Source organism: Buteo buteo, chromosome 18 (genome assembly GCF_964188355.1).
Source record: "Buteo buteo chromosome 18, bButBut1.hap1.1, whole genome shotgun sequence".
NCBI classification, from domain to species: Eukaryota; Metazoa; Chordata; class Aves; order Accipitriformes; family Accipitridae; genus Buteo; species Buteo buteo.
In genome coordinates, this window is record NC_134188.1 from 11,674,259 (window position 1) to 11,689,742 (window position 15,484).

A 15,484-nucleotide genomic window follows, 5' to 3' on the forward strand; every position below is an offset into this window, starting at 1 on the left:
GGTCTCGGCAGAGCCTGTTTCCGAAAAGGCAAACGACTGGCTCCTTCTCCCACAAGGAATGTGCCAGCCCTGAAAGCTGTTGCTGGTCTTCACCTTCCCTTGGCATCCTACTCACATGCACAACAGCACTGGGGATCTGTGCTTTCCCAGAGATGTCATATCTCATGGTGCTCGTTCTCGGCAGAGCCTGTTTCCGAAAAGACATACGACCGGCTCCTTCTCCCACAAGGAATGTGCCAGCCCTGAAAGCGGTTGCTGGTCTTCACCTTCCCTTGGTAGCCCACACACAGGAATAACAGCACTAGGGATCTGTGCTTTCCCAGAGATGTCATATCTCATGGTGCTCGTCCTCGGCAGAGCCTGTTTCCGAAAAGGCAAACGTCTGGCTATTCCTGCTACAAGGAATGTGCAAGCCCTGAAAGCTGTTGCTGGTCTTCACCTTCCCGTGGTAGCCCACACACAGGAACAACAGCACTAGGGATAAGTGCTTTCCCAGAGATGTCATATGTCATGGTGCTCGTTCTCGGCAGAGCCTGTTTCCGAAAAGACATACGACTGACTCCTTCTCCCACAAGGAATGTGCCAGCCCTGAAAGCTGTTGCTGGTCCTGACCTTCCCATAGTAGCCCATACACAGGAACAACAGTACTGGGGATCTGTGCTTTCCCACAAATGTCATGTGTCATGGTGCTCGGTCTCGGCAGAGCCTGTTTCCGAAAAGGCAAACGTCTGGCTATTCCTCCTACGAGGAAGGAGACAGCCCTGAAAGCTGTTGCTGGTGTTTACCTTCCCTTGGTGACCTACTGACAGGCACAACAGCACTGGGGATCTGTGCTTTCCCAGAGATGTCATACCTCATGGTGCTCGTTCTCGGCAGAGCCTGTTTCCGAAAAGACATACGACCGGCTCCTTCTCCCACAAGGAATGTGCCAGCCCTGAAAGCTGTTGCTGGTCCTGACCTTCCCATAGTAGCCCATACACAGGAACAACAGCACTGGGGATCTGTGCTTTCCCAGAGATGTCATATGTCATGGTGCTCGTTCTCGGCAGAGCCTGTTTCCGAAAAGACATACGACCGGCTCCTTCTCCCACAAGGAATGTGCCAGCCCTGAAAGCGGTTGCTGGTCTTCACCTTCCCTTGGTAGCCCACACACAGGAATAACAGCACTAGGGATCTGTGCTTTCCCAGAGATGTCATATCTCATGGTGCTCGTCCTCGGCAGAGCCTGTTTCCGAAAAGGCAAACGTCTGGCTATTCCTCCTACGAGGAAGGAGACAGCCCTGAAAGCTGTTGCTGGTCTTCACCTTCCCGTGGTAGCCCACACACAGGAACAACAGCACTAGGGATAAGTGCTTTCCCAGAGATGTCATATCTCATGGTGCTCGTTCACGACAGAGCCTGTTTCCGAAAAGACATACGACTGGCTCCTTCTCCCACAAGGAATGTGCCAGCCCTGAAAGCGGTTGCTGGTCTTCACCTTCCCGTGGTAGCCCACACACAGGAATAACAGCACTAGGGATCTGTGCTTTCCCAGAGATGTCATATCTCATGGTGCTCGTCCTCGGCAGAGCCTGTTTCCGAAAAGGCAAACGTCTGGCTATTCATCCTACGAGGAATGTGCAAGCCCTGAAAGCTGTTGCTGGTCTTCACCTTCCCGTGGTAGCCCACACACAGGAACAACAGCACTAGGGATAAGTGCTTTCCCAGAGATGTCATATCTCATGGTGCTCGTTCACGACAGAGCCTGTTTCCGAAAAGACATACGACTGGCTCCTTCTCCCACAAGGAATGTGCCAGCCCTGAAAGCTGTTGCTGGTCCTGACCTTCCCATAGTAGCCCATACACAGGAACAACAGTACTGGGGATCTGTGCTTTCCCACAAATGTCATGTGTCATGGTGCTCGGTCTCGGCAGAGCCTGTTTCCGAAAAGGCAAACGTCTGGCTATTCCTCCTACGAGGAAGGAGACAGCCCTGTAAGCTGTTGCTGGTGTTTACCTTCCCTTGGTGACCTACTCACAGGCACAACAACACTGGGGATCTGTGCTTTCCCAGAGATGTCATATCTCATGGTGCTCGTCCTCGGCAGAGCCTGTTTCTGAAAAGGCAAACGACTGGCTCCTTCTCCCACAAGGAATGTGCCAGCACTGAAAGCTGTTGCTGGTGTTTACCTTCCCTTGGTAGCCCACACACAGGAATAACAGCACTAGGGATCTGTGCTTTCCCAGAGATGTCATATCTCATGGTGCTCGTCCTCGGCAGAGCCTGTTTCCGAAAAGGCAAACGTCTGGCTATTCCTCCTACGAGGAAGGAGACAGCCCTAAAAGCTGTTGCTGGTCTTCACCTTCCCGTGGTAGCCCACACACAGGAACAACAGCACTAGGGATAAGTGCTTTCCCAGAGATGTCATATCTCATGGTGCTTGTTCTCGGCAGAGCCTGTTTCCGAAAAAGCAAACGTCTGGCTATTCCTTTTACGAGGAATGTGCCAGCCCTGAAAGCTGTTGCTGGTGTTTACCTTCCCGTGGCGACATACTCACAATAGCAACAGCACTAGGGATAAGTGCTTTCCCAGAGATGTCATGTCTCATGGTGCTCGGTCTCGGCAGAGCCTGTTTCCGAAAAGGCAAACGACTGGCTCCTTCTCCCACAAGGAATGTGCCAGCCCTGAAAGCTGTTGCTGGTCTTCACCTTCCCTTGGCATCCTACTCACATGCACAACAGCACTGGGGATCTGTGCTTTCCCAGAGATGTCATATCTCATGGTGCTCGTCCTCGGCAGAGCCTGTTTCCGAAAAGACATACGACCGGCTCCTTCTCCCACAAGGAATGTGCCAGCCCTGAAAGCGGTTGCTGGTCTTCACCTTCCCTTGGTAGCCCACACACAGGAATAACAGCACTAGGGATAAGTGCTTTCCCAGAGATGTCATATCTCATGGTGCTCGTTCACGACAGAGCCTGTTTCCGAAAAGACATACGACTGGCTCCTTCTCCCACAAGGAATGTGCCAGCCCTGAAAGCGGTTGCTGGTCTTCACCTTCCCTTGGTAGCCCACACACAGGAATAACAGCACTAGGGATCTGTGCTTTCCCAGAGATGTCATATCTCATGGTGCTCGTCCTCGGCAGAGCCTGTTTCCGAAAAGGCAAACGTCTGGCTATTCATCCTACGAGGAATGTGCAAGCCCTGAAAGCTGTTGCTGGTCTTCACCTTCCCGTGGTAGCCCACACACAGGAACAACAGCACTAGGGATAAGTGCTTTCCCAGAGATGTCATATCTCATGGTGCTCGTTCACGACAGAGCCTGTTTCCGAAAAGACATACGACTGGCTCCTTCTCCCACAAGGAATGTGCCAGCCCTGAAAGCTGTTGCTGGTCCTGACCTTCCCATAGTAGCCCATACACAGGAACAACAGTACTGGGGATCTGTGCTTTCCCACAAATGTCATGTGTCATGGTGCTCGGTCTCGGCAGAGCCTGTTTCCGAAAAGGCAAACGTCTGGCTATTCCTCCTACGAGGAAGGAGCCAGCCCTGTAAGCTGTTGCTGGTGTTTACCTTCCCTTGGTGACCTACTCACAGGCACAACAGCACTGGGGATCTGTGCTTTCCCAGAGATGTCATATCTCATGGTGCTCGTTCTCGGCAGAGCCTGTTTCCGAAAAGACATACGACCGGCTCCTTCTCCCACAAGGAATGTGCCAGCCCTGAAAGCGGTTGCTGGTCTTCACCTTCCCTTGGTAGCCCACACACAGGAATAACAGCACTAGGGATCTGTGCTTTCCCAGAGATGTCATATCTCATGGTGCTCGTCCTCGGCAGAGCCTGTTTCCGAAAAGACATACGACTGGCTATTCCTCCTACGAGGAAGGAGACAGCCCTGAAAGCTGTTGCTGGTCTTCACCTTCCCGTGGTAGCCCACACACAGGAACAACAGCACTAGGGATAAGTGCTTACCCAGAGATGTCATATCTCATGGTGCTCGTTCACGACAGAGCCTGTTTCCGAAAAGACATACGACTGGCTCCTTCTCCCACAAGGAATGTGCCAGCCCTGAAAGCTGTTGCTGGTCCTGACCTTCCCATAGTAGCCCATACACAGGAACAACAGTACTGGGGATCTGTGCTTTCCCACAAATGTCATGTGTCATGGTGCTCGGTCTCGGCAGAGCCTGTTTCCGAAAAGGCAAACGTCTGGCTATTCCTCCTACGAGGAAGGAGACAGCCCTGTAAGCTGTTGCTGGTGTTTACCTTCCCTTGGTGACCTACTCACAGGCACAACAACACTGGGGATCTGTGCTTTCCCAGAGATGTCATATCTCATGGTGCTCGTCCTCGGCAGAGCCTGTTTCTGAAAAGGCAAACGACTGGCTCCTTCTCCCACAAGGAATGTGCCAGCCCTGAAAGCTGTTGCTGGTGTTTACCTTCCCTTGGTAGCCCACACACAGGAATAACAGCACTAGGGATCTGTGCTTTCCCAGAGATGTCATATCTCATGGTGCTCGTCCTCGGCAGAGCCTGTTTCCGAAAAGGCAAACGTCTGGCTATTCCTCCTACGAGGAAGGAGACAGCCCTAAAAGCTGTTGCTGGTCTTCACCTTCCCGTGGTAGCCCACACACAGGAACAACAGCACTAGGGATAAGTGCTTTCCCAGAGATGTCATATCTCATGGTGCTTGTTCTCGGCAGAGCCTGTTTCCGAAAAAGCAAACGTCTGGCTATTCCTTTTACGAGGAATGTGCCAGCCCTGAAAGCTGTTGCTGGTGTTTACCTTCCCGTGGCGACATACTCACAATAGCAACAGCACTAGGGATAAGTGCTTTCCCAGAGATGTCATGTCTCATGGTGCTCGGTCTCGGCAGAGCCTGTTTCCGAAAAGGCAAACGACTGGCTCCTTCTCCCACAAGGAATGTGCCAGCCCTGAAAGCTGTTGCTGGTCTTCACCTTCCCTTGGCATCCTACTCACATGCACAACAGCACTGGGGATCTGTGCTTTCCCAGAGATGTCATATCTCATGGTGCTCGTTCTCGGCAGAGCCTGTTTCCGAAAAGACATACGACCGGCTCCTTCTCCCACAAGGAATGTGCCAGCCCTGAAAGCGGTTGCTGGTCTTCACCTTCCCTTGGTAGCCCACACACAGGAATAACAGCACTAGGGATAAGTGCTTTCCCAGAGATGTCATATCTCATGGTGCTCGTTCACGACAGAGCCTGTTTCCGAAAAGACATACGACTGGCTCCTTCTCCCACAAGGAATGTGCCAGCCCTGAAAGCGGTTGCTGGTCTTCACCTTCCCTTGGTAGCCCACACACAGGAACAACAGCACTAGGGATAAGTGCTTTCCCAGAGATGTCATATCTCATGGTGCTCGTTCACGACAGAGCCTGTTTCCGAAAAGACATACGACTGGCTCCTTCTCCCACAAGGAATGTGCCAGCCCTGAAAGCTGTTGCTGGTCCTGACCTTCCCATAGTAGCCCATACACAGGAACAACAGTACTGGGGATCTGTGCTTTCCCACAAATGTCATGTGTCATGGTGCTCGGTCTCGGCAGAGCCTGTTTCCGAAAAGGCAAACGTCTGGCTATTCCTCCTACGAGGAAGGAGACAGCCCTGTAAGCTGTTGCTGGTGTTTACCTTCCCTTGGTGACCTACTCACAGGCACAACAGCACTGGGGATCTGTGCTTTCCCAGAGATGTCATATCTCATGGTGCTCGTTCTCGGCAGAGCCTGTTTCCGAAAAGACATACGACCGGCTCCTTCTCCCACAAGGAATGTGCCAGCCCTGAAAGCGGTTGCTGGTCTTCACCTTCCCTTGGTAGCCCACACACAGGAATAACAGCACTAGGGATCTGTGCTTTCCCAGAGATGTCATATCTCATGGTGCTCGTCCTCGGCAGAGCCTGTTTCCGAAAAGACATACGACTGGCTATTCCTCCTACGAGGAAGGAGACAGCCCTGAAAGCTGTTGCTGGTCTTCACCTTCCCGTGGTAGCCCACACACAGGAACAACAGCACTAGGGATAAGTGCTTACCCAGAGATGTCATATCTCATGGTGCTCGTTCACGACAGAGCCTGTTTCCGAAAAGACATACGACTGGCTCCTTCTCCCACAAGGAATGTGCCAGCCCTGAAAGCTGTTGCTGGTCCTGACCTTCCCATAGTAGCCCATACACAGGAACAACAGTACTGGGGATCTGTGCTTTCCCACAAATGTCATGTGTCATGGTGCTCGGTCTCGGCAGAGCCTGTTTCCGAAAAGGCAAACGTCTGGCTATTCCTCCTACGAGGAAGGAGACAGCCCTGTAAGCTGTTGCTGGTGTTTACCTTCCCTTGGTGACCTACTCACAGGCACAACAACACTGGGGATCTGTGCTTTCCCAGAGATGTCATATCTCATGGTGCTCGTCCTCGGCAGAGCCTGTTTCTGAAAAGGCAAACGACTGGCTCCTTCTCCCACAAGGAATGTGCCAGCCCTGAAAGCTGTTGCTGGTGTTTACCTTCCCTTGGTAGCCCACACACAGGAATAACAGCACTAGGGATCTGTGCTTTCCCAGAGATGTCATATCTCATGGTGCTCGTCCTCGGCAGAGCCTGTTTCCGAAAAGGCAAACGTCTGGCTATTCCTCCTACGAGGAAGGAGACAGCCCTAAAAGCTGTTGCTGGTCTTCACCTTCCCGTGGTAGCCCACACACAGGAACAACAGCACTAGGGATAAGTGCTTTCCCAGAGATGTCATATCTCATGGTGCTTGTTCTCGGCAGAGCCTGTTTCCGAAAAAGCAAACGTCTGGCTATTCCTTTTACGAGGAATGTGCCAGCCCTGAAAGCTGTTGCTGGTGTTTACCTTCCCGTGGCGACATACTCACAATAGCAACAGCACTAGGGATAAGTGCTTTCCCAGAGATGTCATGTCTCATGGTGCTCGGTCTCGGCAGAGCCTGTTTCCGAAAAGGCAAACGACTGGCTCCTTCTCCCACAAGGAATGTGCCAGCCCTGAAAGCTGTTGCTGGTCTTCACCTTCCCTTGGCATCCTACTCACATGCACAACAGCACTGGGGATCTGTGCTTTCCCAGAGATGTCATATCTCATGGTGCTCGTTCTCGGCAGAGCCTGTTTCCGAAAAGACATACGACCGGCTCCTTCTCCCACAAGGAATGTGCCAGCCCTGAAAGCGGTTGCTGGTCTTCACCTTCCCTTGGTAGCCCACACACAGGAATAACAGCACTAGGGATAAGTGCTTTCCCAGAGATGTCATATCTCATGGTGCTCGTTCACGACAGAGCCTGTTTCCGAAAAGACATACGACTGGCTCCTTCTCCCACAAGGAATGTGCCAGCCCTGAAAGCGGTTGCTGGTCTTCACCTTCCCTTGGTAGCCCACACACAGGAATAACAGCACTAGGGATCTGTGCTTTCCCAGAGATGTCATATCTCATGGTGCTCGTCCTCGGCAGAGCCTGTTTCCGAAAAGGCAAACGTCTGGCTATTCATCCTACGAGGAATGTGCAAGCCCTGAAAGCTGTTGCTGGTCTTCACCTTCCCGTGGTAGCCCACACACAGGAACAACAGCACTAGGGATAAGTGCTTTCCCAGAGATGTCATATCTCATGGTGCTCGTTCACGACAGAGCCTGTTTCCGAAAAGACATACGACTGGCTCCTTCTCCCACAAGGAATGTGCCAGCCCTGAAAGCTGTTGCTGGTCCTGACCTTCCCATAGTAGCCCATACACAGGAACAACAGTACTGGGGATCTGTGCTTTCCCACAAATGTCATGTGTCATGGTGCTCGGTCTCGGCAGAGCCTGTTTCCGAAAAGGCAAACGTCTGGCTATTCCTCCTACGAGGAAGGAGACAGCCCTGTAAGCTGTTGCTGGTGTTTACCTTCCCTTGGTGACCTACTCACAGGCACAACAGCACTGGGGATCTGTGCTTTCCCAGAGATGTCATATCTCATGGTGCTCGTTCTCGGCAGAGCCTGTTTCCGAAAAGACATACGACCGGCTCCTTCTCCCACAAGGAATGTGCCAGCCCTGAAAGCGGTTGCTGGTCTTCACCTTCCCTTGGTAGCCCACACACAGGAATAACAGCACTAGGGATCTGTGCTTTCCCAGAGATGTCATATCTCATGGTGCTCGTCCTCGGCAGAGCCTGTTTCCGAAAAGACATACGACTGGCTATTCCTCCTACGAGGAAGGAGACAGCCCTGAAAGCTGTTGCTGGTCTTCACCTTCCCGTGGTAGCCCACACACAGGAACAACAGCACTAGGGATAAGTGCTTACCCAGAGATGTCATATCTCATGGTGCTCGTTCACGACAGAGCCTGTTTCCGAAAAGACATACGACTGGCTCCTTCTCCCACAAGGAATGTGCCAGCCCTGAAAGCTGTTGCTGGTGTTTACCTTCCCTTGGTAGCCCACACACAGGAATAACAGCACTAGGGATCTGTGCTTTCCCAGAGATGTCATATCTCATGGTGCTCGTCCTCGGCAGAGCCTGTTTCCGAAAAGGCAAACGTCTGGCTATTCCTCCTACGAGGAAGGAGACAGCCCTAAAAGCTGTTGCTGGTCTTCACCTTCCCGTGGTAGCCCACACACAGGAACAACAGCACTAGGGATAAGTGCTTTCCCAGAGATGTCATATCTCATGGTGCTTGTTCTCGGCAGAGCCTGTTTCCGAAAAAGCAAACGTCTGGCTATTCCTTTTACGAGGAATGTGCCAGCCCTGAAAGCTGTTGCTGGTGTTTACCTTCCCGTGGCGACATACTCACAATAGCAACAGCACTAGGGATAAGTGCTTTCCCAGAGATGTCATGTCTCATGGTGCTCGGTCTCGGCAGAGCCTGTTTCCGAAAAGGCAAACGACTGGCTCCTTCTCCCACAAGGAATGTGCCAGCCCTGAAAGCTGTTGCTGGTCTTCACCTTCCCTTGGCATCCTACTCACATGCACAACAGCACTGGGGATCTGTGCTTTCCCAGAGATGTCATATCTCATGGTGCTCGTTCTCGGCAGAGCCTGTTTCCGAAAAGACATACGACCGGCTCCTTCTCCCACAAGGAATGTGCCAGCCCTGAAAGCGGTTGCTGGTCTTCACCTTCCCTTGGTAGCCCACACACAGGAATAACAGCACTAGGGATAAGTGCTTTCCCAGAGATGTCATATCTCATGGTGCTCGTTCACGACAGAGCCTGTTTCCGAAAAGACATACGACTGGCTCCTTCTCCCACAAGGAATGTGCCAGCCCTGAAAGCGGTTGCTGGTCTTCACCTTCCCTTGGTAGCCCACACACAGGAATAACAGCACTAGGGATCTGTGCTTTCCCAGAGATGTCATATCTCATGGTGCTCGTCCTCGGCAGAGCCTGTTTCCGAAAAGGCAAACGTCTGGCTATTCATCCTACGAGGAATGTGCAAGCCCTGAAAGCTGTTGCTGGTCTTCACCTTCCCGTGGTAGCCCACACACAGGAACAACAGCACTAGGGATAAGTGCTTTCCCAGAGATGTCATATCTCATGGTGCTCGTTCACGACAGAGCCTGTTTCCGAAAAGACATACGACTGACTCCTTCTCCCACAAGGAATGTGCCAGCCCTGAAAGCTGTTGCTGGTCCTGACCTTCCCATAGTAGCCCATACACAGGAACAACAGTACTGGGGATCTGTGCTTTCCCACAAATGTCATGTGTCATGGTGCTCGGTCTCGGCAGAGCCTGTTTCCGAAAAGGCAAACGTCTGGCTATTCCTCCTACGAGGAAGGAGACAGCCCTGTAAGCTGTTGCTGGTGTTTACCTTCCCTTGGTGACCTACTCACAGGCACAACAGCACTGGGGATCTGTGCTTTCCCAGAGATGTCATATCTCATGGTGCTCGTTCTCGGCAGAGCCTGTTTCCGAAAAGACATACGACCGGCTCCTTCTCCCACAAGGAATGTGCCAGCCCTGAAAGCGGTTGCTGGTCTTCACCTTCCCTTGGTAGCCCACACACAGGAATAACAGCACTAGGGATCTGTGCTTTCCCAGAGATGTCATATCTCATGGTGCTCGTCCTCGGCAGAGCCTGTTTCCGAAAAGACATACGACTGGCTATTCCTCCTACGAGGAAGGAGACAGCCCTGAAAGCTGTTGCTGGTCTTCACCTTCCCGTGGTAGCCCACACACAGGAACAACAGCACTAGGGATAAGTGCTTACCCAGAGATGTCATATCTCATGGTGCTCGTTCACGACAGAGCCTGTTTCCGAAAAGACATACGACTGGCTCCTTCTCCCACAAGGAATGTGCCAGCCCTGAAAGCTGTTGCTGGTCCTGACCTTCCCATAGTAGCCCATACACAGGAACAACAGTACTGGGGATCTGTGCTTTCCCACAAATGTCATGTGTCATGGTGCTCGGTCTCGGCAGAGCCTGTTTCCGAAAAGGCAAACGTCTGGCTATTCCTCCTACGAGGAAGGAGACAGCCCTGTAAGCTGTTGCTGGTGTTTACCTTCCCTTGGTGACCTACTGACAGGCACAACAACACTGGGGATCTGTGCTTTCCCAGAGATGTCATATCTCATGGTGCTCGTCCTCGGCAGAGCCTGTTTCTGAAAAGGCAAACGACTGGCTCCTTCTCCCACAAGGAATGTGCCAGCCCTGAAAGATGTTGCTGGTGTTTACCTTCCCTTGGTAGCCCACACACAGGAATAACAGCACTAGGGATCTGTGCTTTCCCAGAGATGTCATATCTCATGGTGCTCGTCCTCGGCAGAGCCTGTTTCCGAAAAGGCAAACGTCTGGCTATTCCTCCTACGAGGAAGGAGACAGCCCTAAAAGCTGTTGCTGGTCTTCACCTTCCCGTGGTAGCCCACACACAGGAACAACAGCACTAGGGATAAGTGCTTTCCCAGAGATGTCATATCTCATGGTGCTTGTTCTCGGCAGAGCCTGTTTCCGAAAAAGCAAACGTCTGGCTATTCCTTTTACGAGGAATGTGCCAGCCCTGAAAGCTGTTGCTGGTGTTTACCTTCCCGTGGCGACATACTCACAATAGCAACAGCACTAGGGATAAGTGCTTTCCCAGAGATGTCATGTCTCATGGTGCTCGGTCTCGGCAGAGCCTGTTTCCGAAAAGGCAAACGACTGGCTCCTTCTCCCACAAGGAATGTGCCAGCCCTGAAAGCTGTTGCTGGTCTTCACCTTCCCTTGGCATCCTACTCACATGCACAACAGCACTGGGGATCTGTGCTTTCCCAGAGATGTCATATCTCATGGTGCTCGTTCTCGGCAGAGCCTGTTTCCGAAAAGACATACGACCGGCTCCTTCTCCCACAAGGAATGTGCCAGCCCTGAAAGCGGTTGCTGGTCTTCACCTTCCCTTGGTAGCCCACACACAGGAATAACAGCACTAGGGATAAGTGCTTTCCCAGAGATGTCATATCTCATGGTGCTCGTTCACGACAGAGCCTGTTTCCGAAAAGACATACGACTGGCTCCTTCTCCCACAAGGAATGTGCCAGCCCTGAAAGCGGTTGCTGGTCTTCACCTTCCCTTGGTAGCCCACACACAGGAATAACAGCACTAGGGATCTGTGCTTTCCCAGAGATGTCATATCTCATGGTGCTCGTCCTCGGCAGAGCCTGTTTCCGAAAAGGCAAACGTCTGGCTATTCATCCTACGAGGAATGTGCAAGCCCTGAAAGCTGTTGCTGGTCTTCACCTTCCCGTGGTAGCCCACACACAGGAACAACAGCACTAGGGATAAGTGCTTTCCCAGAGATGTCATATCTCATGGTGCTCGGTCTCGGCAGAGCCTGTTTCCGAAAAGGCAAACGTCTGGCTATTCCTCCTACGAGGAAGGAGACAGCCCTGTAAGCTGTTGCTGGTGTTTACCTTCCCTTGGTGACCTACTCACAGGCACAACAGCACTGGGGATCTGTGCTTTCCCAGAGATGTCATATCTCATGGTGCTCGTTCTCGGCAGAGCCTGTTTCCGAAAAGACATACGACCGGCTCCTTCTCCCACAAGGAATGTGCCAGCCCTGAAAGCGGTTGCTGGTCTTCACCTTCCCTTGGTAGCCCACACACAGGAATAACAGCACTAGGGATCTGTGCTTTCCCAGAGATGTCATATCTCATGGTGCTCGTTCACGACAGAGCCTGTTTCCGAAAAGACATACGACTGGCTATTCCTCCTACGAGGAAGGAGACAGCCCTGAAAGCTGTTGCTGGTCTTCACCTTCCCGTGGTAGCCCACACACAGGAACAACAGCACTAGGGATAAGTGCTTACCCAGAGATGTCATATCTCATGGTGCTCGTTCACGACAGAGCCTGTTTCCGAAAAGACATACGACTGGCTCCTTCTCCCACAAGGAATGTGCCAGCCCTGAAAGCTGTTGCTGGTCCTGACCTTCCCATAGTAGCCCATACACAGGAACAACAGTACTGGGGATCTGTGCTTTCCCACAAATGTCATGTGTCATGGTGCTCGGTCTCGGCAGAGCCTGTTTCCGAAAAGGCAAACGTCTGGCTATTCCTCCTACGAGGAAGGAGACAGCCCTGTAAGCTGTTGCTGGTGTTTACCTTCCCTTGGTGACCTACTCACAGGCACAACAGCACTGGGGATCTGTGCTTTCCCAGAGATGTCATATCTCATGGTGCTCGTCCTCGGCAGAGCCTGTTTCCGAAAAGGCAAACGTCTGGCTATTCCTCCTACGAGGAAGGAGACAGCCCTAAAAGCTGTTGCTGGTCTTCACCTTCCCGTGGTAGCCCACACACAGGAACAACAGCACTAGGGATAAGTGCTTTCCCAGAGATGTCATATCTCATGGTGCTTGTTCTCGGCAGAGCCTGTTTCCGAAAAAGCAAACGTCTGGCTATTCCTTTTACGAGGAATGTGCCAGCCCTGAAAGCTGTTGCTGGTGTTTACCTTCCCGTGGCGACATACTCACAATAGCAACAGCACTAGGGATAAGTGCTTTCCCAGAGATGTCATGTCTCATGGTGCTCGGTCTCGGCAGAGCCTGTTTCCGAAAAGGCAAACGACTGGCTCCTTCTCCCACAAGGAATGTGCCAGCCCTGAAAGCTGTTGCTGGTCTTCACCTTCCCTTGGCATCCTACTCACATGCACAACAGCACTGGGGATCTGTGCTTTCCCAGAGATGTCATATCTCATGGTGCTCGTTCTCGGCAGAGCTTGTTTCCGAAAAGACATACGACCGGCTCCTTCTCCCACAAGGAATGTGCCAGCCCTGAAAGCGGTTGCTGGTCTTCACCTTCCCTTGGTAGCCCACACACAGGAATAACAGCACTAGGGATAAGTGCTTTCCCAGAGATGTCATATCTCATGGTGCTCGTTCACGACAGAGCCTGTTTCCGAAAAGACATACGACTGGCTCCTTCTCCCACAAGGAATGTGCCAGCCCTGAAAGCGGTTGCTGGTCTTCACCTTCCCTTGGTAGCCCACACACAGGAATAACAGCACTAGGGATAAGTGCTTTCCCAGAGATGTCATATCTCATGGTGCTCGTCCTCGGCAGAGCCTGTTTCCGAAAAGGCAAACGTCTGGCTATTCATCCTACGAGGAATGTGCAAGCCCTGAAAGCTGTTGCTGGTCTTCACCTTCCCGTGGTAGCCCACACACAGGAACAACAGCACTAGGGATAAGTGCTTTCCCAGAGATGTCATATCTCATGGTGCTCGTTCACGACAGAGCCTGTTTCCGAAAAGACATACGACTGGCTCCTTCTCCCACAAGGAATGTGCCAGCCCTGAAAGCTGTTGCTGGTCCTGACCTTCCCATAGTAGCCCATACACAGGAACAACAGTACTGGGGATCTGTGCTTTCCCACAAATGTCATGTGTCATGGTGCTCGGTCTCGGCAGAGCCTGTTTCCGAAAAGGCAAACGTCTGGCTATTCCTCCTACGAGGAAGGAGACAGCCCTGAAAGCTGTTGCTGGTCTTCACCTTCCCGTGGTAGCCCACACACAGGAACAACAGCACTAGGGATAAGTGCTTTCCCAGAGATGTCATATCTCATGGTGCTCGTTCACGACAGAGCCTGTTTCCGAAAAGACATACGACTGGCTCCTTCTCCCACAAGGAATGTGCCAGCCCTGAAAGCTGTTGCTGGTCCTGACCTTCCCATAGTAGCCCATACACAGGAACAACAGTACTGGGGATCTGTGCTTTCCCACAAATGTCATGTGTCATGGTGCTCGGTCTCGGCAGAGCCTGTTTCCGAAAAGGCAAACGTCTGGCTATTCCTCCTACGAGGAAGGAGACAGCCCTGTAAGCTGTTGCTGGTGTTTACCTTCCCTTGGTGACCTACTCACAGGCACAACAGCACTGGGGATCTGTGCTTTCCCAGAGATGTCATATCTCATGGTGCTCGTTCTCGGCAGAGCCTGTTTCCGAAAAGACATACGACCGGCTCCTTCTCCCACAAGGAATGTGCCAGCCCTGAAAGCGGTTGCTGGTCTTCACCTTCCCTTGGTAGCCCACACACAGGAATAACAGCACTAGGGATCTGTGCTTTCCCAGAGATGTCATATCTCATGGTGCTCGTCCTCGGCAGAGCCTGTTTCCGAAAAGGCAAACGTCTGGCTATTCCTCCTACGAGGAAGGAGACAGCCCTAAAAGCTGTTGCTGGTCTTCACCTTCCCGTGGTAGCCCACACACAGGAACAACAGCACTAGGGATAAGTGCTTTCCCAGAGATGTCATATCTCATGGTGCTTGTTCTCGGCAGAGCCTGTTTCCGAAAAAGCAAACGTCTGGCTATTCCTTTTACGAGGAATGTGCCAGCCCTGAAAGCTGTTGCTGGTCTTTACCTTCCCGTGGCGACATACTCACAATAGCAACAGCACTAGGGATAAGTGCTTTCCCAGAGATGTCATGTCTCATGGTGCTCGTTCTCGGCAGAGCCTGTTTCCGAAAAGGCAAACGACTGGCTCCTTCTCCCACAAGGAATGTGCCAGCCCTGAAAGCTGTTGCTGGTCTTCACCTTCCCTTGGCATCCTACTCACATGCACAACAGCACTGGGGATCTGTGCTTTCCCAGAGATGTCATATCTCATGGTGCTCGTTCTCGGCAGAGCCTGTTTCCGAAAAGACATACGACCGGCTCCTTCTCCCACAAGGAATGTGCCAGCCCTGAAAGCGGTTGCTGGTCTTCACCTTCCCTTGGTAGCCCACACACAGGAATAACAGCACTAGGGATCTGTGCTTTCCCAGAGATGTCATATCTCATGGTGCTCGTCCTCGGCAGAGCCTGTTTCCGAAAAGGCAAACGTCTGGCTATTCCTCCTACGAGGAAGGAGACAGCCCTGAAAGCTGTTGCTGGTCTTCACCTTCCCGTGGTAGCCCACACACAGGAACAACAGCACTAGGGATAAGTGCTTTCCCAGAGATGTCATATCTCATGGTGCTCGTTCACGACAGAGCCTGTTTCCGAAAAGACATACGACTGGCTCCTTCTCCCACAAGGAATGTGCCAGCCCTGAAAGCTGTTGCTGGT